Source organism: Ambystoma mexicanum, chromosome 11 (assembly GCF_040938575.1).
Source record: "Ambystoma mexicanum isolate Mex_15411 chromosome 11, UKY_AmexF1_1, whole genome shotgun sequence".
In the NCBI taxonomy this organism is placed as follows: domain Eukaryota; kingdom Metazoa; phylum Chordata; class Amphibia; order Caudata; family Ambystomatidae; genus Ambystoma; species Ambystoma mexicanum.
The window spans coordinates 991,740,108-991,766,604 of NC_090934.1; positions in this window are offsets into that span (position 1 = coordinate 991,740,108).

Here is a 26,497-nt window from a genome sequence, read left to right on the forward strand (position 1 = left end):
AGTAACGTACGTATACAAACTAACCCAAGAACACGTAGAAAAACACCAGTTGCTGGACCAAGCACAAGTCTGCTTCAGACTCGCAAGAGTAACAGAATCGGCACTCCTATCCCTCTGGGATGACCTAAAAACAAACATGGACTACAACACCACCTTAACCCTGATTCTGCTCAACCTATCGGCAGCATTCGACACAGTAAGCCATGACACCCTGATCAAGAGATTAGAAGATATAGGTATAAGGGACATGGTACTACTCTGGATCAAATCATTCCTAACAAACAGAACAGAAACTGTATGGATAAAACCTTTCAAATCTACTCCATGAGTTAACGACTGTGGAGTACCACAAGGATCCTCACTATCACCACTTTACTTGAACATCTACCAGACTCCGCTAATCAAGATTTTCAAAAAATGCAACCTTACGTGCTACAACTACGCAGACGACACTCAAATCATCTACAAAATCGAAGATACACAAGCAGATCACTGAACTCTAGGAGAATGTCTAAAAGAAATATATGCCTGGATGAACGCCAACAACCTAAAAATCAACCCAGGAAAGACAGAAATCATGATTATATCCAAAAACCAAGAGAACAACATCTACATACCCTGGCCGATAGAACTGGGAACCGCACCCACACCATCAAAGGTAGTCAAAAACCTGGGAGTGCTAATGGACAACACACTAACCACGATAATTAAGAAATGCTTCTTCCTCCTTCACTAAACAAAAAGAATCTTACCATTCTTGTCCTTCACCCGCAAAACACTGACAATCGTCTTCCTCATCATGTCAACAATTGACTTCGCAAACAGCCTCTACCTCGGGATGCTGGAACACCTCCTGAAGAAATCACGACGACTCCAAAATGCAGCAGCTCGACTCCTCCTCAAACTATCTAGAAGATATCACACCACCAGTGCTAAAAATGCTACATTGGCTTCCAATCAAACAACGTATCGCGTTCAAATCAATGTGCATAGCACACAGGGCAATCAGCGGAGAGGGAGCAGAATTCCTACAAAAGAAAATAAGAATGTACAAGCTAATGAGACTCCTCAGATCAAGCAATGAAATCTGCCTGGAACCAAAGCCATACGCCAAGAAACAACTAGGGGCACCTCTTTCTCCCACATGGTGGCAATAACCTGGAACAACCTCCCAAAAGGAATAAGAAACACCAAAAACCACCTAAAATTTTGAAAACTACTAAACACCTGGCTCTTCAACACTTCGGAACCAAATGGAAACAACTGAAACAATGAAACAGGAAATGCAAAGGAACAGGCTGACAGAACCCAGGACGGCTCAGACAACACCTAGAACCGACAAAGAGGAAACTCCCGCAAGAACTAGAGAAACAATGCTAAATGGAACCGACCACGAACGACAACCCTATCAGGATGCCAGCACCACATTTAGATAGAGTTGTGAATAGTAGCTTGCGTCGTTTCTAGACTTAGATAGAATTGTGAATATTAGCTTGCATCACATCCAGACAGAACTGTGATTGTTAGCCAGTTCCACATTTAGATAGAATTGGGAATATTGACTGGCGTCACATCTAGACAGGATTGTAAATGCTAGACAGTGCCATATTTAGATAGAATTGTGAGTTGCTTCTTGACAGAATTGTGAATGTTATCCAGAGCTACATTTAGACTTAATCATGAATATCAACCTGCATCACACCTAGACAGGATTGTGAATGTTAGCCAATGCCACATGTAGATGGAATTGTGAATACTAGCTTACATCACATTTAGACAGCAATGTGAATATTACCCGATGCTGCATCCAGATAGAAATGTGGAGATATTCACTCACCACAACTATAAAGAAATTGACATTAGCACGTACCACATCCAGACAGCGAAGCCAAAAACTAACCCACTAACAATCTCACCCTTCTGTATACACCTCTCAAACTCTAACCAAACACAACCACAATTCTAAAGCACAGCAAACTGCACACACTTTACTACACTACAACAACAAAACTAATCACAACAGAAAAAAACCTTCTCACAACAGAACATGACGGCTACCAACCGAAAAGCACACCCAAGCTCAGCGGATGGTGCTAACCAAACTGAAGCTGCCAACAGCTCATCACTACTCACTTGCACCTTTCCCTACCCGATCCCACTAACTCACTCCAGCCCCTTTTCACTTTTTCAGATCTGCCAGAGCAGCAGGAGACCACTTTGGTGGTGATAGTGCGCGGTACAAATATCCTTTAACATTAACAATAAACATTCAAATAACATGGGACACATTTTCATTAATAGAAGAACCATGCGGCGTGATTGGCTCATTCAGGACTCATTTAGAAAATCACCAAAGGCCTGTCAGTTCTATGTAAATATTAACACTATGCAATGTGTGCAATTTCAGTTAGAGATCAAAATGGGTTTGTGACACTCCTATAAATCAGAGAAATCCAAAACTCGGTGAGCTGATAGAAAGTAAACTTAATGTGTGTATTGTGAAGTTTGATGTTAATAACTATTTCAGCTCATGAATAAACCACAAAAGATGATGGCTCCCCCCCAGGAAGGTTATGCCATGATCAAATTAGTCTCCCCAGATCCGTCACCAATCGTAGAATCCAAAAATATATAATTTGTTGTAGTTATCTGAAATGTGCAGAAAGTTGTCTTGTGACTTTCTGAGAAAACAAAAATGTAATTTAAAGGTCATTTTGAAATTATACATTTCTCTCCTCCCCTCATTATCCATAATCCAGACCTCCTAAACCCCTTGCCCTATCGGCTGTCAGGGGCTGGATTGGTGGGCGGGAAAGGAAAATGAATGTCCAGTCCAAAATGTGGGAATATTTATAATGTGGGAAAGGGGGAAGAAGGAAGACCAAAAGGCAGGGAGCCAAGCCCAGAAAGAGAGACAAAAGACAGAAGGACAAAATGACAGCGAGAGAAAAGGAGACCCCTAGACACTTGCAAGGGACTTCTGCTTGGAAATCTGGGAGCCCTATCTGAGAGAGGCCTGTAGCTGGTGGGACCTTGCTGTGAATAGAGGCCTGAGGTGTGAGCTGCCTACCAGTCACCAAAAGAGGGTCCTAATTCTGGCTGGCCTCCTGCGCTAAGAACAGAGATCTCCTAAGTAAGTAGGTATCTCCCAAAGCTATCCATTGTGTGGGGAACTACCTGCCTTAATCCTTTCCATTTAATTGTGTGTGGGTGTAGGGGGGGAAATGTGTAGACCCTTAGCATATTTAATTAAAATGTATTAAATTAATTCCCCTATAGAAAAGATCATAGGATGATTTTTGTTAAAATTTGAAATGAACATATCTCATTCCCAGTGTGTTATAGCCACTATAGCCGATAAAATAATTGTGTGACCTATTTTCCTGTAACCCCTGATTTCCTTACAGAAGAGGGGTGGCCTTGATTCCAAAATAAGAATCCCCTAAACCCTGCATATCCTTTGAATGTAGTTTCTTCCAAAACAAATGTTCGCTTTTATTCCAAAATCAGAATCCCAAAGCCCTGCATTTCATTTGAATGTGTGAGAATGTTCCCATTGAGTTCATTTCCAAAACCTTACCTTTCAAAATAAAAGCCAAACGAAATTCCCAATATATTCCCACTCCCTGTACCTTGCCTTCAAAACCAAAGGGGTCATATATAACAATTGCCTGGGGGAGGGGTGCTTCAAGAAAAGAGCATTGTGATGACTAAACCCATGACTGTGTGTTTTTAGAGTGTTCGTATTTGTTAATATGCAGAGAGATCCCTGATTTGAAATTCAATCTGTGTGGTTGTTGCAATTGAATGTTTATTAAGAAATGCATGTCTGTCTATAAAGGCAAGTAAATTCCATATGCGATTATTGTTTTGTGCCACGGAGTTGTTGGCTGGTGATTGTGGCAAAACCATATCAATTGTGTAAATGTAAATATAATATAGTATTATTTCTAAACACTGGCCTGGTTCCTGTCTTATTGGTGACACAGGGGGTAAAAGCAGAGTGGTATTATAGAGTTTGGAAACCTGACCTAATTTGAATCTGCTAAGTGCTTTTTTGTGCGACACCTTGATTCAGGCGGAGGGAAAGACTCCCCGAGTTGAGTGACCGTCCAATAAACTGTGACAATATGCTCACAATTGTACCATGTATGTACACCCTGTGCTCAAACACACTGTCAAGATTATGGACAAAATGTCATGCAAAACTCAATTTGTTGTCTATATTCTTATGTGTGCCTGTGGGAAATGGTATGTAGGTAGAACGGTTTGCAGATGGAAATTACATGTGTTACAACATATCTGTGCAATAAAAAACAAGGACCAGTGATACACCATGACTAAACATTTTAAAGAGTTCCATGGTGGAGAATTGACCAGTTTCTAGTTTTTTTGGTTTGATAGACATACCACAGCCATTGAGAGGGGGAAATAGAGAATTGATGCTAAAACAGCAAGACACACGGGTGATATTATATTTTGAAACCCTATTTCCCCAGAGTCATATGGTTGTAGGTATGGTCTATTTAGGTGAGCGGGTTACAATTTTGTGGGAGGAGCTTTGGGGACCTCTCAGAAGGGCTCACAAGAGAGACTCAAGCATGTTGCGTTATCCCAATGGTGATGGCTAATGAACAAATGACTTGCTACTTGGTAATGTTCTTTCTGATGTATGTTGCTCCGATGGATTTCTCATCTATGATATTCTATCTCCAGCAGAGCCGTCTGTCAGACATTTTTCACCACCAGTGGGTACAGCATGGCTCTTCTACTCCTCTTGACGCCAGACATGTGGTTGGGACGGATCTATGTTAAAAAACATTCCCCAAAAGATTGAATTACAAAATCACAGAACCCACCTGCCTGTATTTTGTAATTTGAGTATATAGCGAGGCAAAGAGCTCCATTACCTCAGTTCAGCCTTTTTCCCTATCAAACAGCAGCTTATTTGCCAAGAAGGGCAGGTTTAGAGGGTGATGTGGAATCCCTGGAAGGAACATCCCTCAGAACGAACATTACTGGGTGGTAAATAATTTGTTCTAATGGATTCCTGTTCCTCCCACGGATTACTCATCTATGATAGACTCCCATACAGTAAGTGGATCTTGAAATGGGAAGAGAGAGAATACACAACATAGACCAGAAAACTTTGGAGGACTGCTCTGCTGAAGCAAGCATCCAGCCAAATCCTAGCAGTAATGCTTTGCAAACATGTGCTATGAGGCCCATGTTGCCACCGTGCAAATGTCTAAGACAGGGACCCCTCTCTGTAGAGAAGAGGTGGCAGCTAGCTGTCTGGATGAATGAGCCAGATAATTGCATTTCGAGATGAAGAGAATAATCCAACTTGGCAGGATCTGTTTATTCTTAGCCCTGTCAGCATGGGCAACAGCATAACCCATTAAAATCTGGCAATCTTTCCTGACGTCCCTCATTTGAGAGATGTAGTAGCTGAGGGGCCCCCATTGGGTCCAGCCAATGGAATGTCTCCTCTGCCTTAGGATGCAGTGGAGAACAAAACACAGGAAGATGGTTCTTTTGAGAGGAATGGAATTCCAAGACCACCTTAGGAAGGAAGGTGTGTCTCACTCTCAACATCACATTCTCTCTGGAAAAAAACAAATATGGAGGTTTAACAGCCAATGCATGGAGCTTATTCACCCATCTCAAGGAAGTGATGGCTACCAGAGAGATCACTTTAAGGGTGAGCAAGCGATATTGGGTCAATAGATCTTTTTAAAAAAAATATTATTTAGAAAGACCGCTCTGTGACTGCACAGAGCAGTCTTTCTAAATTGAACTGTCAGCCCCTGCGACACAAGGACTGACAGACACGCCAGGACCCGGACGCAGCCACAAGGGAGAACAGGTACGTTTATGTGTGTGTGTAGGTGTGTGTTCTGTGTACATGTTTGTGTGTGTGTTTGTGTGCATTTTGGTGGGAGGGGAGGGAGGCGGCAGGATTTAGGGGGGTTAAACCCAGCGATTCTGAGTAAAACCAGGAAGAGGGGTGGGGGTTTAAATGGGGGGCTGAAGAATTGTCATTATTTGCATTTTTGTAGGCCGCCTAAAATCAGCCAAAATAAATCGGTCTTTTGGTTGGGTGGAGCTTCGTAGATCAAAATAATGACATAGAACCGAGCAAGCTTGGTGAACATTAGTCCAGGCGGTTCAAACAGAGCCACCATCAAGAAAGTCAGCACTAAATGTAAATCCCGTGCCAAAACAACAAACTGGCGTGGAGGAAATTGGTTGCACAACCTCAAAAGAACTGTAAAATAGTGAGTATTGTGAAGAAAAAGCCTTGTTCCACGTTTCTCTTAAAGATCGAAATAGTAGAAGCCAAGTATCACTTCACAGAGCCAATATTCAGGCCTGTGGAGGCCAGAACAAGCAGATAATCTAAAACAGAGGGGGGAGAACACGTTAAAGGGTCCAGACCTCTCTCCTGACACCAAGCCAAGAATGTATGCCGCTTGCAGACATAAATGGATTTAGTGGTTGGCTTCCTAGCTGAAAGGAGTACATCCAGGCCATCGTCCGACAAATCCCACTCCTTGCAAATCCCACTCCTTGCATCTAAGCCTCTCAGCAGCCAAGCATGAAAATTCAGGCTGTCAGGCACTGAGGGAGCATGTCCTCCCTTGGTGGGAGGCACCAGTGTGGGCAGATGGACATATCCAGAAGTTCTGGGTACCAAGTTCTCCGGGTGTAGTCCAGAGCAATCAGAATCAACGTGAACCCAAATGGGCATCGCCACCTGAGAAAAATCTGTATGGCAGAGATCAGTGGCAATGCATAGAGCATGTTGAAGTCCCACTTGATCAACAGTGCCTCCCCCAAAGCTGCCAAGGAAATTATCTGGAACATATGTCACACTTCCTGTTAAATCTGGAGGTGAACAGGTCCACTTGAGGAGCTCCCCAGAAGGAGATGATATCATCCAGAACTTCCTGGCAGAACTCCTGCTCATGGTAGTCCGAAGTCTACCTGCTCATGTCATCCACTGTGACACTCTCTGTCCCCACCAGGTGGGTCTGAGTCAAAGACACCTTGTCTGCAGAGCCCAGAACCACAGTCGTATTGCTTCTCTGCACAGAGGCATGGACCTCATACCTCCTCGCTTGTTGAGGTAATGCATATACACCTTTTTGTCATTCAGGAGCAGCGCACATTTGCCCTGTACATCCGAGGGTGACCACAGTAGACTGAGTGTCATATCTTACAGGTGAACTTCCCAAGCTCTCAAGGACGCATCTGTAACCATGCTCATTTAAGGCCGGGCATGATGAAGCAATGCCCCCTTCAGTAGGTGGTCTCTCAGGGATCACTATTCCTGGTCTGGAGACACATTGCTTGGGACCTACAAAATGACTGATGTTTTTCCCTGAAATTGAGACCACTGACAATGGAGAAGACACTGAAGCAACCTCATGTGCAAAGGAAACTCTTGCACTACCGAACTGGGGGTGGCCATGAGGCCAAGTAAAAACAAGAAGGCTGAGGCTGGAACCTGTTTTTGGCATTGGAAAACACAAACCATCTGAATATTCACCATTCGGTCCTTGGGTGGCAAGTCCCTCCCCAAGCGAGGGTCCATTATGACACACATAAATCGGAAGGACAGAGACGGTAAAACATGAGACTTTTTGGAGTTTAGGGAGAAGCTCAAACTGTGCAACAGGCTGAATGTACAGTACAGGTGTGCTAAGGCCTGGTCGGGGGAGCATGCTCGGATGAGCCAGTGGTCCAGCTAAGAAAAGACATGGATACTTTCCCTTCTGAGGTGAGCCACAACTACTGCTAGCAGTTTGGTGAAAACCCTAGGTGCCGAAGAAGGTCTGAACTGATAATGGGAATCCCCACTGTGAATCTCAGGTGTTTCTTGTACTTGAGGTGTACAGGCACATGGAAGTAGGCATCCTGTACACCCAGAGACACCAGCCAGTATTGAATATTGAGGGCTTAAAAGAACTGGGCTAGAGTCACCGTCTTAAACTTTTCCTTGCACAGATACAAGTTCAAGAGCCTCAGATCAGGATGGGTTGCAGGCCTGCATCTTTCTTCAGAGCCACTAAATACAGAGAATACCAGCCTCTACCTTATTTACAGCAGTTCTAAAGCACCCTTCCCTGGAAGCTTGTGAACCTCTTCCAACAAGAGAGGGACCAGAGTCAGACAGGATCTGGTAGCGGGATGGCCTAGACGGCATTGAAGAAATGGGAGATAATACTGGTGTCTCTTTTCCTTTGATTTTCCTCTGAATTTTTGTCTTGCTTTCTGTTATTTGTGCACCCTGAGGCCCATGGGCATGTGCCACTAATAAGAAATAAAATCAAAATAAATGATTACCCCTGATTCACGACCTGCTAGGCCCAAGTTTCGGACGTGGTACTATGCAACTCCTCACTGTACAGGGATATTCTCTCCCCACTGGGGTACAGAGTACGATTTCCTCTCCACAAGGGGTTTGTTGCTGTGGAGCAGTGGCCACTGCAGCAGTAGTGATGGCCCCTCTCTGGGCTCCAGAGCCTCTACCCTGGCAGGGAGGTTAGCGCAGCTGTAGCTTAGCCGAGGGTGCCTGTCGATGGCTATGGGCGTTCGAAGCTCCGAAGAGGTTGAGCCCATCGAAAGGCATATGCAGAAGCTTTGACTGGACGTTTGGAGCTAACCATGAGGTCCTCAACCACAAGTGCCTTCTGATGACTGTGGCCAGGGCCATGCGCAACACAGTCGTTGTGTCCAGGCCATACTATATGGTCTGACGTGTGCCTCTCTGCCATCCTTGACAAGTACATTAAAACCTTATTTCATATATCCCTTCAGGAGATCCTTAGCTGTCTCTGACGCCACAATCCAAAGGCCAAAAGAACATTTGGCCAGAGTTGCAGGATGCGGTTACTCCCCATAGGGCAAGGCTGCCAGAAGAGAATACCTTATGCTACCAGGTTTACAACTTTTTTGCTCTGCCTGCCAGGGACAATGAGGGGAAAGATGCTTTTCAGATTGGTTGTAAGGGCCTGTGCTAGCAAGCATTCACGGGGGTTTGGAGGGGAGGAAGTATGGGTACGAAGGTGCCGGACAATGCATCCTGGCCAGGACTGTGTCCACCGCAGGGACCGAAGCTGGCTTCTCCCAAGCCTCCAACACACTGCCTCCACTGCCGGGTTTAATGGCAGCAAGGTTTCTCTTGGGGGGCCCTCATCGAGGATGTCCAAGAGCTTGAATTGAGCTGTGGATCTGGTGGGACCCGACAATCCCAGTGTGTCCACAACCTTCCCAATTATCTTCTGGAAGGTGGCATTAGGCTGTCTGGACTTGGCGCTGGGAGGATGTTGTCATGTCGTGGTGCAGATGTGGCGGTTCACTTCTTCGACAATGGACGCTTCTTCCCGTTATGTTGGGATGACGTGCCACACCTAAGATGATACCACGGTTTGGAGACATCACCGCATACACAGTGTTCGAACTGTACGAAAAGAAGTAGTGGAACTATGTTCCCTACGTGCCTGCACCGCTCCTCACAGACACCATCGCCACGCCCCCTCCCATGCACAATAAAAAACCCAAAACACATGTCTGCTGTTTAAGGGAACGTCCTGTGTAGTGCACTGAAAGTGCAAGTTTCAACTTCTTCCTACACTTTTATTTTAAAACGAAACCATTCCAGAACGGTTTCTTTTTAAAATAAAAGTATAGGAACGGTAAAACTTAATTAAAAGAAGTAGAGGAGCACCGCTCCCAACCGCTTCCGGCCACTGCGCATACATTTCCATTCCATGATGGCAATGCGCATTGATGACACGCGACGTTCCGTACTCAGATCCTCATACGGTACGCTATACTAGAAAAGAAGAACATGGGCACCTCATCTTGCAACGCTAAGGTACTGTTTGCCTTGTTGCTCGTTGCTGTGTTGCCTGGTCTTTCCTGGGATCTTGCCCTCCTGTTCCCCTTTCTACGTTCCTTGCCTTCACCTTTTCTGCTTCTCCAGTCCTGTGATGCTCTAGTCCTCTGATCCCTCCATGAGGACCGGATTCGCCATGATTTCTCCTTGGATCCATTCTGCTTTGATTCCTCCTTGGATCCATCCTGCTTCCTGTTCCAATGGAAAAGAGGGTTTTCCCTATATTGGGTTTTCCTGTAATTCCACAGGTTCACTACAAGGACTACCGTGTTTGCAGTTTCATAGCGTGGAAATGGTGGTGTCCAGAGAGGATCGCCCCTACCTGCAGGAGCCCGACTACATCAACTTTGTCAGAAAAGTCACGTCAGAGAGTCTCCATGTTAGCATTGCAGGACAGAGGTGTGCCCTGATCCTGATAGAGGTACAACTCTGGGGAGGTAATGAGGATGCTAGCGTCTAGTAAATTGGATTCTACCTTTAACAGATCCTTTCCTTCAGCCTAATATTCCTCTGGGTAACCTCGTGTCTCTCTGCAATCAAGTGGATCCAACCCAAAAGGAATGAGATCACCTTCCTCATCAAAGACTTCAGTCATCCTTGATATGAACTTGCCCAACCAAGGTGTTTCATACTCTTGTGGACCGCCTGCACTGACAGCGCCTAGGAGAGTGGCGCCGGTGCTGTGGGCTAGATGCCTGAAGGTGGAGCCGCTCAGTGCTGTTTTGTATATGAATCCTTTTGAGCCGGGGCCAAGCCTACAGACATGCGGTCGCGGTCTCTAGAAGGATGCCTGCTGGCTTTTCCCAGTGCAGTGGGCCCTGTTGAAGCCACTGGCACCAAAGCCAAAGTTGTTTATACTGGGGACTTGTCACAGATGTCTAGCATCTTTAGCCGAAAGGTCGCCCGTTCCTCCAGGGAGTCTGAAATATCACTGAATGGGTGACTCCTCTTCTTCGAAGACGAACAAGAAAATGTTCTGGAGACTCAGTGGGGAATTGAGACCTCCTACGGTGCTTCTTCCTCTCTTTCTAGGCTGGGGACTGGTGTTCCTTTCTGACACCTTCCATGCCCGACAACTTCGAACGAGTCCTGTTGTACTTGTGACAAAAAATGAAAAGCTTTGCAGAACGCTCTCACAAGGACCTGCTATGCCGCCACGAAGTCTGAGGAGACAAAATCTTCTAGCGGTTTGTGTGCCTCGCTGTGGTGCACTACTTTTGTTAGACAGAACAAAAAAACATGTGAAAACAGGAGGCGCCAAGACACTGTAACATGGCCATTGTGGAGGGCAGCGGTTTAAGTGGGCCTGGGCTCAGACCAGTCTCCTAGATGTGCTCCTGAACCAGGGTCCTGCTGAGGGCCCTTTGGTCCCTCATGACCAATTCCTCCCGAACATCTGTCTGCCATACTTACCCCTCTCCAGCGACGGCAACGTTCAGCCCATTCAGCCCTGGATTACAATAGCTGAATTGCTAAACACCCTCACACCCCTCTTCTTGGTGTCGTCTTCCTGCAGCCTTGCAACAGAGCAGGATTTACAGGGTGGTATGTTTGATGACACTCGCATCATCCACTGGGCCCCCTGCTTTGTCTGTTATAATGTTGTAAGCAGAGGAAACAAAGAAGAGGGGAAGGGGTGCTCTTGCAAAGCAGGGGTGTTAAAACGGATTTCTGAACTCTGTCCTGGCGGCGCAGAAGTTCAGAAGGCCAACCTAATTACTTGGAACAGGGTAACCTCTGGACAAGCCAGACCAATCAGGGTAGCGATCGCGGCGGTCAAGACTAGGTCTCAAGAGGGGTGAGGGTGACTGAAAGCCCGCAATGAGCACACAAAGCAAGGACACTTACAAACTACTCCAAACAGGTGTTATATTAAAAATATATACACATTTATTCCAAGGCCTTTGCAACAATGACCGTAGCGAGAAATCACGATAAAACTCTAGTAAACCAACACAATACAATGTATATACAAATACAAACGAGTCTAAAGCGTTAGATGCACGAAATGTGTAGTCCACCTAGAAGGGGAGGAAAACAGGCAGTGCGAAAAAATGATTAGACCCAGTCCGCCTTCAGAGGCACCTAACTAAAAGGAAGTCCAAGCCCTACGAAGAGTGGAGCCTTGTGTTCAAAAGTACCTGCACACGCTGGTGCCAATGGGCAAAAAGGGGAGTCTCTTCGAGGGAATCAGGCAGTTCAGTTCGGTGCACAAATGAAGAAGAACAGAGTTCCGCGACTCAAGCGCAGCCTCCACTGTGGGCAGAAGCAGAGTGCGAGTACGGAAAGGCGTGCTGTTTGACACAGCGGGGAAAAGCTATGGGCTCCTGCAGGAGGGCGACCAGTTCCTAGCTATGCTACTCACCGGTCCCCGATGCAAGCAGACCCAGGCTTCTCCGCGTCAGTTTCAGTGCTGGCAGGTTCAGGGGAGCAGGGGACGTCTCGTTGTCGTGTAGTTTCTGCAGCAGCAGAGTTGAGTTAAAGATGTCCCAAACGAAGTGAGCCCGCACAGTTTGTTACCAGAGCAGGGCAACGGAGCGGCCGTGTGTATCTCAGCCAAATGTACACTACTCACTTCAGACCTAGGAATGCCAAGTGTACGAATCGTGTGAGAGTGACAAGGACTCGAAATACAACACAACCTGGCGGCGGTTACAGAGCAAGGCTCCTGGTTAGGCTGGTCAGTCTGCTGGATGGCCCAGAGACACTTCCGAAGGCTTATTTGCAGGAGATGGTGAAGATGCCGAGAATAGCTGTTCCCGCTATTCCAAGGGTCGAAGTACCAGTACAGGCCTTCTGGTTCGATCAGAGGTAAAAAGGGTTTCACAAGGCGACAGTAGTGCAGAGGAGCAGTCCTTCAGCGGGTCACCAGCGATTCCTCGGTTCAGCCTCGTGGTTGCAGGATACTTGGCTCCTGTATTCCTTTGTTCGTGAGAACTCAGGAGATCGACATGGTAGTGGCGTTTCCAGCCCCCTCTTATCCACGGTTCCCTTCGCGCCAAAACGGAGGGGACCCAATGGGAGATCCGCTCATAAAACACTCACACCATACGTGGGCCTATCACGGACCACGGTGGTCCCAGGCATTCACACCACACTCGACTCTCTGGCACCCAGGATGTGTATTGGGACCAGACATCCCAGCCCACATCCTGGAGGCACACACAAGGCCTGTAGAAGCCCGCGAAAGCATCTGTGTTGCGCGGGAAAGTACATGCCCAAATAAGGAAGGCCCCGGGTCGGCTCGACCTGGGGAAGGTAAAGGGGGCAAGACGGTCAGCGGACAAGTCAAAGGAGCCTCGTGGTCTGGCCATTTTGGGAGCCAGGCCACCATTTTGGGCTAAGCGCGAGAAACGCTCTTAAAACGCCAAAAGGAGCTCAAAACACAAGAAACGATCGCTGCCACCATTCCCGTCCGTGATTCACTTGCACCGATCAGTTACAATCCAAAAAGAGTATCTAGGGCCTGTAGAAGCCTAGAGACCCAAGAGAGCAGTAACTTAGTTTACAGTGCCCTCTTGTGTCATGTTGCACGAAAGCCGCAACATGATAAAGAAACTACGGAAAACAGCGTTTCCCGGTACTGACTGTTTTAAGGGCATGTCAGTTTCCCCGTAAGAATGGAGCGAAAGCCCAGAGGAGTGCGGCAGAAGGCTGCACTTCTCTGGCAAAGTCTAGATCATGGTGAAAACAACAGCAAAAAGTTTAGGGATTGCCACATGGAAGGAAAATTACCCACAATTAAGAAATCTTTCCTAACAAGGGGTGATCGGGCTGAACATTGCCGTGGCCAGATAGTGGAATGGATTGATGTAATCGTGCATCTATCGCCGTAATCCTCTACTGAAGTTGAGTTTGCACGTGAAAAGATTTGCTATGGGAGTTTCGTAAAAAAAAAGCTTTTGGCAATCCAGGTCACTGCCTACAGCTTCTGAAGTATGCTTCAGTCCTAATTAGCGCTCCAGCAGCTATCTATTTCTTACCCCCCCTCCACCACCCTCCATTTCTGTCATCCCTGGAACCACAACTTTGTCAATCATGGGACATTTTCTGGACTATTTAGGCAAAAGTAAAAGACAACAAGCTTGTAAATTAATAAAAAACATGGCCGATAAATATCTTTATGTGGAATATAAGGCCACTAATACTTTCTGTCTGGCCCCTGTCAGTCCCTGGGCCGATGTCCCCAGCAGGACCGCTACTCTAGCCTGAAGTCTTAATCTGACCTCCCTGCGACTGTGGGTCCCAGGATATAGCCACTTCATGTCCTCTGAGGCAGAAAATGTGTATTCTAACTTGAAGACTGTACAGTCGTGTATATTCTCGGCACTGTTCCAGTCACCTGATTGGCCAATGGCCCTTCCCTGGGTGTGAATAGTGAAAATACTTTTTGTTGCAATATATTCACCATACCAAGAAATGCATGGATGCCCTGAGGATCTTGGTTGCAGCTCCTATAATTGTTGCCGATTTCTGAGGGGTGTTTTGGTAAATACATATTGATAAATACAAATGTATGGTCTTTATATGGCTGATGAGCTTTTAATTGAGCAGGATCATCTAGAAAATAAGTTTATGCCACAACAATTAACGCTTCTGAGGCAGAGAAATCTAGAAGTGTGTGCATGATTCATAAAATCACCATATACACGAGGTGATGAAAAGGAATATTGTTTTTAATATTATCTACTTGTCTGTATATTCTTAATAGGACAAGTACTTCAGTAAAAAGTTAATGAAATAAGCGTTTAGTTGTATTGCTTTCATTTTATATTGTTGGGACACCCCTTACGGTAGGAGGGGGCGCATTTTAGCATTTTGGCCTGGGCTCTCTGTACTCTAGAGTATGGGAGCCAACTTTTGAATTTCCCGGGGTTGCCGAAAGCTAGATTTTAGGGAAGCGCTACATACATTATATGAACATTTAGTGCAGATTACTTTTCCTGGGGGCAGGGGACAGACCTTGGAGGGTTGGACGGTTAGGCTGGGTCTTGTCAAGCTCTTCCAGATGTTGTTACCTAACATCAGAGCAGGCAGATTTAGTCTGAGCAGAGGGTCTGAAGCCTGATTAACACCCTAAAACCTTGAGCACTCTTCCACCCTCACTGTGCAGCTCTGTAAACTATACTGCTCCTGGCCAGAACCCAGATGCCGTTTTCTTTTTGCTATGATGTATTTTATACGTTATTTTTTAAGAAACTCTTTATAGGTCTGTACAGCTTGGGGGCGGGGAGGAAATTAACTGCTAACCCCATGGTCTCAAAGCACCTGAAATTGTCTATTGCCTCCCAAATCTGTGCATTGCATCCATATGTCTTCGGTAATAGGTCCCACTCCCCTTTGCTCAGTTTGTCTTTCATGGCAACCACTTCTCCTCCTCAACTTCTCCAGGCACTCTGCTCTCAGGGGGATGATCTCCAGCACCCAGCAGATGGAAAAGTAAGTACTGCCCCTCTTTCCAACTCTTTGGTAGTCCCACTCAGGGTGATGTGTTGTAGAGAGATGCATTGTGTGCGCACAATCCCTCTGCTCTGTCTCCCTCTCCCGCCCACTCTTACCAACATTAACTGCAAAATCAAATAGGGCACTGCTACCCCATTACAGGTTGAAGAACCCCTGGTTCAGCATCCAAGCTGCAACAGACACATTGCTGCAAAGATAATGACCACTGGGCAGAAGCCTACTCCTCCTAGTAGGTCTCCCATGGGCACATGTCCCCCAGACTAGGCCACAGTTTACTTACACCCAGTCTGTTATCTGACAACAAACTGTGCTTGGTGACCCCAGAATGCGGAAAAAGAGATTTAAGTCAGGGTGTTTGGAAGCCCTCCTATTTAGTTTTAGGCTTAAAGATTAGCAGAGCGCTAACAAAAATAAAACCGGTATCTTGAAATAGCACCATGTATTTGTTAAGAATATGAGAAAAGCGTGTAGGCACAGCTGGCTTGCACATAATTGCCATAAAGCTTGATGTGGAATTAATTGATATAACAACATATCTAACCTGAATGTCTGAGCGAAACTTGTATAGGGGGCCGTGCCTCAAGGCTTTCCACGCACGAACGGGCAATAATAGGCTTTGCATCACCGCAAATCGCTGACACCGCAGGCTATGCCTGCTGGTCCATGTTACGAGGGAGAAGGAGGACGGCAAAGGGTTAAGTTATGTGAGAGGAGGAAGAGGAGGGGCCCGCCAAGGGAAGTGCAGTCAGTAATTAAATAAATTGGTGGTAGAACAAGACGTGTCCTGCCATCCTTCTGTCCTTTGCCAGGGATGAATCCTAACAGTCCATTACTGATTTTGTCACAGGGCCACAGTGCTGGAGTGTTAGGGAAATGTAGTATGGTGCAGTGAGTGCAGAATATGTTCAGTTAATCAGCCTAAAAAGCATGCGTATGGTCTGAAGACCCAAAGGTCCCAAATATCCTACTACAGAAATACAAGAACAGAAGTGATTGCCTAAAAAACATTCATGGTATTACATGTGCATAGCATGTAGGTACAAATGCTTGCAAATCTTTGTTAAAGCAACCATGCTGGAAATGTCTGGTCTGTAATGGATCTGTCCCTTAGCATCACACCATGACGTATTAAGGAGTAGCCAAGGCAAACGATTACATTTTGAGCCCCTTCTTCCAGCCCTAAGTCCCCAGCAATATATAATGTATTGTTATCCTTGCAAGATCTTTCAGAGGACCAGTGATAAAGGCACCTCTCCAACCACTGCCTGCGATTCTTTACCATTGGAGAGAATAGTCAAGGATGTAATGTAATTACTTGAATCATTTAAGAGTAGATTCCAGTATATATTTGGTATTTTGGACTATGCAACTCATTGTACCAAGGCATTTCCCTTACATGCAAACAAATCCATAACAATATCTTGAAGGCAATGGCTCGGCTTTGGAAATTCTGACAGGCTAAGGCCCCTATTTATGTCTTATGTGCAGGATGGGCTTAAGGAATTTTTAAAGATGGAGGCACTGTGCATCTCTATCCTTAGACCGATACAGGTTGAGAGATTTAACAAAACCTTGAAACATTTATTGAGGAAGGTTATTTCACAAATCATGCTCCTCCACCCGTACACCTCCACCTCATGACCAGTAACAAAAGGGGTCCCACAAGGAGCATCCCTATCTCCCCTGCTCTTCAACATCTATCTAAACCCTCTGCCCACACTCAAGCACTCCCACAATCTCACCGGCTACAACTATGCAGACAACACACAGATCACCCTTAAAATCGGCGGGCCCCCAACTGCCCAGATCGGTCATCATGCCTCTCAGATATTGACTACTGTTTGACGATCAACCATCTCATCTGCAATCCTGGGGAAACTGAAATCCTTGTCTGCAGAAAAACATTGCTCCTCCCACAACCTATTACCTGGCCGCAATCCCTAGGCCCCTTGCTCGCTACCTCCACCTCGATGAAAACCCTTGGATGCACACTGGACACATATTTATCCCTGTGCCAACAAGTCAACTCCCTTTCCAGAACATGTTTCTTCCACCTACGCATCCTAAGGTGTATCTTCCATTACCTTGCCTATCATCCCCATTTCTCTGCCGTTATCTCCATCATCCTCTCCCACTTAGACTATGCAAACTGCTAGCTAAGCACACCAGCATTCCAGCTAAGGAAACTGCAAATAATCCAAAACACTGCAGCCCTCCAGCTCATTAACCTACCTACCAGAAAACACATCAGCCCTACACTGAGAGTCCTCCATTGTCTCCCTATTGGGCGACGCACTACTTTCAAAGCCATGTGCATCACTCACCGGCCATTCACAACATAGGGCCAGAATTCCGTCAAGACAAAGTCACCCGCTAACATCCCTCAAGGATTCTGCTGTACTCTGCTGGGCTTTTGCTCATCATGTTAAGGGGAAACCGACATGCCCTTCAGTCTGTCATTACTGGGAGACTTTGTTTCCCTTAGTCTTTCACTTTGTTACCATTTCTTGGTAACTTTTTATCAGTGCACAATGTATCTTCCAGTACAGTGCGCTGGGGTCTCTTTTTCATTTTTAAGGGCCGAGACACCCTCGAAGGAATTTTGTTGAATGTACAAATGTGCCCAGATCAGAGCTGGTGGCATCTGTTACTTTTAAAGCATTTTTGACTCTTTTCAATAGTCCAAACTGTGTTTACAGCATTTGGCCCAAGACAGTGGTTAGTGCCTAAAATGGCCCTGCCACCAAGTCCTTTGGCCATATTTTCCCTTTGTCTTCCCCAGGTCGAGCAGACCCGGGAAATTCCTCATTTGGTCATGCAGGGTCCCGCGCAAACTGAAGCTTTTGCAGGCTTCTGCATGCCTTGTGTGTGTGCGCCCAGGATGTGGGCTGGACTGTCTAGTTCCAATACACATGCTGGGTGCCAGGATGTCTGGTGTGCTGGGAATGACTGGGACCACCGTGGACCATGATTGGTCCACGTCTGGGATGGTTGAATGTGAGCAGATCTTCCATTGGATGCCCTTCATTTTGGCGTGAAGCAAAACTTTGGATAACAAAGGCACTCTACGCCCATTCCAGGTTGATCTTCTGAGTTCACACCAAACTTAGTAAAGGATCCAAGTATTCTGAACTGAAGAAGCAGAACCGTGAAACCACTGGTGACCTGCTGCAAGGTTTGGCACCCTGACCCTGCTGTTCTCCAGTTGGAACCCCTGTTTCTCATTGATTATAGAAGGCTTGCAAGGCCGCTTAGACCCGTTGGAGTAGTGGGACTAACTACATTCGGTACTTCCTGCTTAACCTGCAAACAATCCTCTTCAGAAGTGTTCCTGGACTGCCCAGTGAACTGACCAGCTTGTACAGGACCTTTACCTTGGAACCGCCACCGTCATGAGTTTCGACTTGAGACTTTGGGAACCGTAAGCTCTTGGTAGAAGGCACTCTCCTGCCGTGTTTCGTACACCTAGCATTCCTAGGTCGGTAATTAGTAGAGTCTGCCTGAACCCAAGCCTACGTGGAACCTGTGTTGCTCCGCTGTGGTGACGAGCTTCGTGGGTACCTTGTTGCTGTGCCCTAGGATGACGTACAGTGAAACTGTCCCAATCCCTTCCCCAGAAGCAGAGAAAATGCCACTGTCCTACCATGGACTGAAGTCCCGGAATGCAGCCCCTGAAAGTCGGAGAGATGCACAACTGGAGGAGTCGAACTTGGAAGCGAAGTAGTCTTGACTGGTGAAGTTTGGTCTGGACTGCGTTGAGGGTCAGTGAGTACTTACAACACTTACCACTGGCCCCTAGCGCATCCATAAACATTTATGCATGAGTGTCCCCGCAAAGGCCACTCTTCTTTGTTAGGGTAGCCTGTGCTACCATCCTATTCCTGATTCCTGGAAATCGCACTGCCCTCTTGTGGAAGTCCACCTTGAATAGTGGAAATTTATTCTTCATCACCTCACCCACCTTCCTGAGTCACTACATCTCCTTGAAGAGACCCGTTTTTGTACTTTAACGCACGATTAAGTGCTGCCGCGCTGAACGTACTTTTGAGCACAAGGCTCCATACTTCGTAGGGATTGGACTTCCTATTAGTTAGGGTTTGGGTTGCTGAAGAACTGCCTAACGTATATTTGCACTATCTGACCCTCTTCTGTTACAGGTTGCCGATCTCTACTTGTTTAATATTACTTTAGGCCAATGGTTACTGTATACATGTTTCCTAGTATAGTGTTGTTAGTATTGTTAATATTGCTGTGGTTTCATCTTGTGTTTGACATAAAGGGACTTTAATAAATGTTTATGTATATTTGATATATACACCTGACAGAGTAATTTGTGGTGGTGTTAAGTGTGTGTGCTCATTGGGGACTTTCAATCACCACCACCCCTCCTGAGACCTAGTCTTGACCGCCGCCAATGCTACCTCGATTGGTCTGGCTTGTCCAGAAGGTTACCCTGTTCCGAGAAACTAGGCTGGCCTTCTGAACTCTGCCCACCAGGTCAGAGTTCAGAAATCCATCTTAACACTGACGCACTACTTTCAAAGCCATGTGCATCACCTACCTAAGCCATCCACAACACAGGGCCAGAATTCCTTCAAGACAGTCACCCGCTACTATCCCTCAAGGACTCTCAGATCTGGCACAGCTTTCCTCCTAGTAGTCTCACAGTACAACTCCTCCATACTCGGCAGATCCTCTTTCTCCAGCCAAGCACCGATCATCTGAACTCCCTGCACATCAGCAATATTGACAATCGCCTGTCATTCAGAAAGGCCCTCAAAACCTGGCTTTTCCCTCCCTGTGCTTGAAACTATGCCGATCCTACACTCTCGATAGGCGCATTGAAAAGCGGACCCATACGCAACAACGCTCCTGTCCCCCAATATCCCATGGATGCCGGCAGCGTTCGCAGCGGCACACCGTGACAAACTCCCCTTCCCAAACACAACAAAACCCCTACACACCAATAGCCCACGGATGCTGGCATCGGTCACAGAGGCACACCAAAATAAACTATTGTCCTCCCCTCAACCCCAGCCCGTCATTCCTCCAGACCCTCTCCCACTGCTCAGACTTTCGTTGCAGGAAGACCACGACTAGCGAGACTAGCCAATTGCACTGGACAAAGAAAAGGAACACTGCAGTTGAACTCCAGCTAAGCCTCCAGTACATATCCCTTACACCACATATGTGGACACAGGCCACAGGCACGGCCATCCATCCATGCACTCTAGAATGCAGCTATGGCTATGCTATTGTTGTCTAGCAGCACACATAGCCGCCCACACTGAAATCCCTGACGTACCTCAACACCTCTGCCATTAGTATAAAGCGACAACCAATCAAAATAATTTGGTCTAGCTGGGCACACATAGAATCTTCAGCACTAGAACTCTATCCTAAACCACCAACAGCACCCACCAACGTGCTTAGCCTCTAGGATGCTTACTTGAGACTAGCCAGCCCACCTAAGCCCTAACCCAACGAAAATGCACACACACTTCTTTAATGTAAACTCTTAGAACCTGCTGCACATGGACTGCGGTAACTGTGGTCGTCCCAACCACAAAGCGCATTGAGGCCATACAAATGGGGAAAGGGTGTTATATAAATGATGAATACAATACTTGTGAAGTTGAAAATGAAATGCTGTGATATACTTGCTAGTGCTGATTGTACAACTGACCGCCTTCTCCAAAACCCCTCTAAAGTGAAAGAACGGTTGAAATGATGGGATTGGATAGGGATAGGGGAGGAAATGAGGAAGGCGAAGCTATTAGCTTCATTCTCAGTGATGGGCAAACAAAGGTCGGTTTTGCCTTCCTATTTAAATATATCCCCAGACCCACTAGCAAGAGTGCTCTTCTTAAGGTTTAGATTAAACCTCCTCCCAACCCTCGAGGTTAAGTCCATAAGGGATAAAGAGGGGGGGGTACCGATGACATATGTGATAAGTGCGATGAGAAAGAACGTCAGTCACTTAAGCATCTGTTATCTAATTGTACTGGTACTTGGGTTCTGAGAATGGCAAGACTTCAGAGATTTGTCCACGATGTTCGCTGGTTAAACACTAATGAATTCTGGTACAGACTATCATCAGGAAACGAAATCTTCCTGACTGCTGAAGTGGTCGGAATCCTGAAGGACCTAAGTCTGGGTGGTAACCGAGATATTTAATATGGGAAGATGTGAAATTGAAGTTCACTTTTATGTTAGATTAGGTATTATTTCATTTTTATGACTGTTGATTAATGCTTTCTCTTTTTTATTTCTTCTCTCTGTTAATATTTTCTTTTTTCCTTTGATAACTGTAAGAGTTATGTAAAGTGAATGTTTTATGTCTGAGTAATCTATATTGAAAATTTGTGTTAAAAGTCAAAATTCTGGTTAAAGCACAGTAAATAAAATAAATAAAAAAAGAATACAATACAAGGTAGTTAACAAGGATGGATGAAACTGGGAAATGGTGCGGTCTTCTCAAATTTCCATGTGATTCTCTCCATTCGAACCAGAATATGGCTGGAGCCCTTTGGGACATTCGGTATATCATCAGAGAGGAGTATCCAAGAAGACATGAAGAACTCTAGTGCAAATGTGGAGGAGTTGTGTACAAAAAACTAAAGAAAGAATGAGGTTGGTCAGAAACGTTGTGTATGGGAACCCAGAAATGGCCCAAGAAAACAAAACTTGGTATGACAAAAATGCATAGCTATGCACCTTCATGCCAGGAAATCAGGGCTGGTGGTGATGCTCGACAGTGAATACAACCTAGTTTCTTTGGCTTCATTTATTGTGTACATTAACGAGACCAGCAAAAGAAAGACCACTTAAACGGATTACTGTGAATAGATCGAATCCGAAATGACCGAGGGAGAAAAAGAAGTTCTTTTTTCGAAAATAACTTTTGGTTTTGTCTCCCACTGACATTTTGGCCCCCCACCACCCCCTTACTTACCTTCTGGTGGCACACAGCAAAGTGTGCCACCGCCTCCGCAAACCCCATCCGCAAACATGGAAGCGAACCGGCGCAGCAGGGTCCTTTTAACGTTGCTTGTCCCCTGCTTTCCTTTTTATGGAAGCAGGGGACACCCCCGCAACCCCTGAAGTCCCGGACTGTGGATCAAGGGGAGCGGGAGACACGCCTGCAACCCTCGCTCACCTTGATCGACATTTTAGACTTTTTAAAAAAAAAATTACATCGCCCTTTTCAGCATTTTCTGCCATTCAGGTTTTTTTTCAATACTATCTACAGATACCGCCCCATTAGAGATGCAAGTTTGACAGTGAATCCAGAAACGTGTAACCTCACTACATCCAATGTGAAATAATTAGGAGAGCTTTTGTGAATAGAAGTAATGCAACCTCCGTTCACCGAAGAACAGGCCATGCAGAACACCCCTCTGCCTACAAAGAAAGACTTCTGCTCATTCTTGGGAATGATCAGCTACAGTCAGAGGTTCTTTTTCCAATTTTCCACCAGAGCTAACCCTCCTCCAGTAACATCTAATTCCAACTAGCCTTTCACCTTCCAAAAAGATGCATCAAGGGTAGGACTGGGGGCTATAGGGTCACAGTTCTGAGATATAGTGGGGTGAAGAAGCCTGCACTCCTTTTTTAGGGGAAATCTATTCCCATGGGAGACTTCGTATTCTACCATCCTTTAAGGGACATTGGCCATCAAGTGGGCAGTGGAGGCACTCCGTTTACCCTCATCACAAATCCTGCCACCATAGACATGGTTGTCCTGAAACAAAAACACTAACTTGCAGACCTTTTGATGGTTTGTCATCTCACAACCCTTTTATTTCTATGCCCTGTACTAGAGTGGCAAATGTCACCAGAATTAAGGTTTTATTTCATGCCTCCCCACACACTTTGAAGATTAAAATTAGATGAGAAAGTTAAAAGGTAGGTGGTGTGAGTCAGAAGTCGGTCTTCGCTGACTATGGTCAGGGGCTGAGGCTGATAGAAAATGCCAACAAGGCACTAATGTAGGTGTTTCATCGACGAGTGGTACGATAGTGTGCTGTACTGCAGGTGTGAGCACCAAGTCCACAGTGAACCAAAAAGGATACGCTGAGCTGGTAAAAGTCAGCAGAAGTCAGACAGAGAGTTGCTCCGCAGCAGCAAGAATGAGAGGAGAATGCCAGTCTGGGACAATTATAAAAAGAGGTGAGAGGCGGAAAAGTGACTGCAGACACTGGGGTCAAGTGGATCCTTGAGAGGATGTCCTGCTGGCAAGGTGTGCTAAGGAAGGAAGTATGAGAGCTAAAGAGAGGGTGACTGATGGTAGCAGATGTTGGTGGATGAACTCCAGTAACGGGTGGGGGATTCCGGCGTGGACCACGGGACGGAGGAAGATTATCTATGCCAAACCTCAACAGAGCGCAGCTCTGGGAAACTGTATACAGCGAGAAATGCTGCTTGCTAGAGCTTGCGGTCATCATTCCTAGAGCACATTGAGAAAGCAAATACAAGGTAAAATGCTGCTTGCTGGATTTCATGGTCTGAGTTCATTGAGACAGTGACTGCCAGGATAAATGCTGCATGTGGGAATTTGGAATCAAGGCTTCTAAAGAACCCTGAAATAGTGAACATTAAGAGAAACACTGCATGGTGCAACTGCGGACCAAAGTAATAAGAACTCATTGACAATATGGAAGGTAGCGGCTTATTGTAACTCAAAGTCAACGATCCAAGAGGAAATTGTGAAAGGAACTTACAAGACTGACAAATGGACATTTGGGTTTCAAGTTTAAGATGCCACAAGACAGCGAGAAAGAGACACTCTGATGTCCGGACCTTGAATTCTAGAGCGCCCGACAACCTCTACTATTAATGCTACCCATCGAATCTCTGAACTCTGTGTTTTAACTTATGTCAGTATTTTTCGAGGATCCTAAAGGTCTTTGCTGCCCCCCAATTGTCATTACCTAGCTGTTGAGATTCATCCTTTTTATTTTAATTCTTGTTTTCCCCCTCAGGTTCGACAGTTGCAGTTTGGAACCAACTTCAGCAGCAAGAACAATCCATGCCACCATAACTCTCTCCCCTGCCCACCCTAGCCCACCACATGTTTTGCATGTGTCTTCTATGTCTGCTATCATTTGTAGTCTAATTCCACAGAGGCTTACTGGCCTGAGTTATTTGGTTACACACTATGACCTGTCTCCCCTTTCTTTCAGTCTACCAGCGTCAATTGCGGATATGATTTGCATCCACACAAGAACTTTCCAAGTATCCGTGAGAAGGCCCTTGTTTTGCAATACAACGTGTTTGAAAAACATGATCCTATCCATGACCTCCCTCCATACAGACAGTTTAGGAGCTAGCTTGCTCTTCCAGCTATATGCCATGTTTCCTGGCATGCAGCTGTACTTAGCAGGATCCAGGTGGACCTTGTTGCGCCTAGGTCCACTTAGGCTGTTAGAAGGATCATTGTAGGGTCTGGTTCCAGTGCCCATCCAACTACTTCTGACAGCAGTCTCATAGTTCCTATCCAATATTGCTGTATGTGTGTGCCTCCCCCTAAAGGACATGATGAAAGTATCCCTAATGGATTTTGCTTTATTTGGCTCATTCTATCCTGTCACCATTCATATTGTGCAGAACCTGAGAACCATCCATGTGGCTGGTAAGATAGCTCAGTGGGTAGAGAACTCAAGCTGAGATCTATGTGTGGCCTGCAGGTCCCAGGTTTGATTCCTGGGAAGGTCATCTCAGCCTTTCATCCTTCTTAGGTCATTAAATGAATACCATCTTCAGTTAGTAATAATAATTGTATACAAACCTATCCTATGTACAGCACTTCGGTGAAAGTGTGATATAAATAACAATGTATGGCGGATCACTGAGTGAAAACATGGGAAATGGAATAGGACAAAATGACCGAGGGCAAAAAGTCTGACCCCCATTTTTCCGCAGATATATATGTGGGAGCGGGTAAAGTTAATAAAGTGTATAGGGGTAAGGTGGGGCGGCTGTGGGGGGCCTCCCCGCACGTATATATTTGATGGAAAAAAAAAGTCGGACTTTTGCATTTGGTCATTTCACGCAGATCCATGGGAAATATGCATTTCCTTTCAAAGTCTCAAGAATGTGAGAGTGTTTCTAGCCTCTTTGAGTTGTCAGCTTCTTGTCCCACTCTAGAAGGTATACGGTGGTGTACGTGTCTCCTAGGAGTACACCAGCCATTTCTCTCCTTGTAGCAGACCCATGAGTCTCTTCTGCTCCTTCAGCACTCTCTGGATGCAGGGTTGACACGAGACTCCAGCAGTCTCAATGGCTTTTTCAGTCTCAGGATGCAAGGAAGATGTGAGACTCCAGCAGTAAGACGAAAAAGAGAAAGCCTTGGCTGTTCAGCCAGCGGTGTGGGCTGCACTCCGTAATTTCCACTATGTGGTTTCAAGAGCTTGGAGTTGTAAAGAATGGTTATATAAATTGAAAAGTAAAGTGTCAATCTTAATTTATTCACTGGTAGTGTCACGGCTCGCTCCCTTCGCTCCCGTTCCCGTCACTTGGGGGCACGTTTTGGGGTTTATTCCCTACGGAACATTTCCTCCAAATCTTATGCTACAGTGCTGTGATGAATTGGGAGCGCTAAAACCTTATTTTCCAAGTTACTTCCCTTCCGGATCCATTCCAGGTTTTTGGCAGCCAGCATGCTACTTTAATCTAATGACTATGCTTCCCAGAATGCCTGGCTCACTGCTTCACCTCCTCCCTTGCAGGACAAGGTTGGGCGGAGGATAGGCAACACCTGTGGCTGCAGGTGCAGCAGGCGGCACACCTGAGGGGTGTTCTCATTAAGCAGCTTTAAAAGCCTCAGTTTGCTTCAGTCCAGCGCTGGTCATTGTTGCAGTGTTCCTGTTGTGACTGGTCCCTTGTTCCTTGTTCCTAGCTTTTGTGCCTAGTTCCTAGTTCCTGTTTCTTGTTCCTCTGCCCTGGATTTCGGATTTATGTGCTTAATTGATTTCTGCTTTCTGGATTTCCCTTTCTGTCTTCCTCTGTCTGCAGGCAGCCTTTCTCTGTGCTTTACCCTTTGATGCTGCCCAATTTGCCTGTGTTCTCTGTTTCTTTGATGCTGTCCTTTGCTACTGAAAAACTTGATGCATTAGTCTTTCCCTT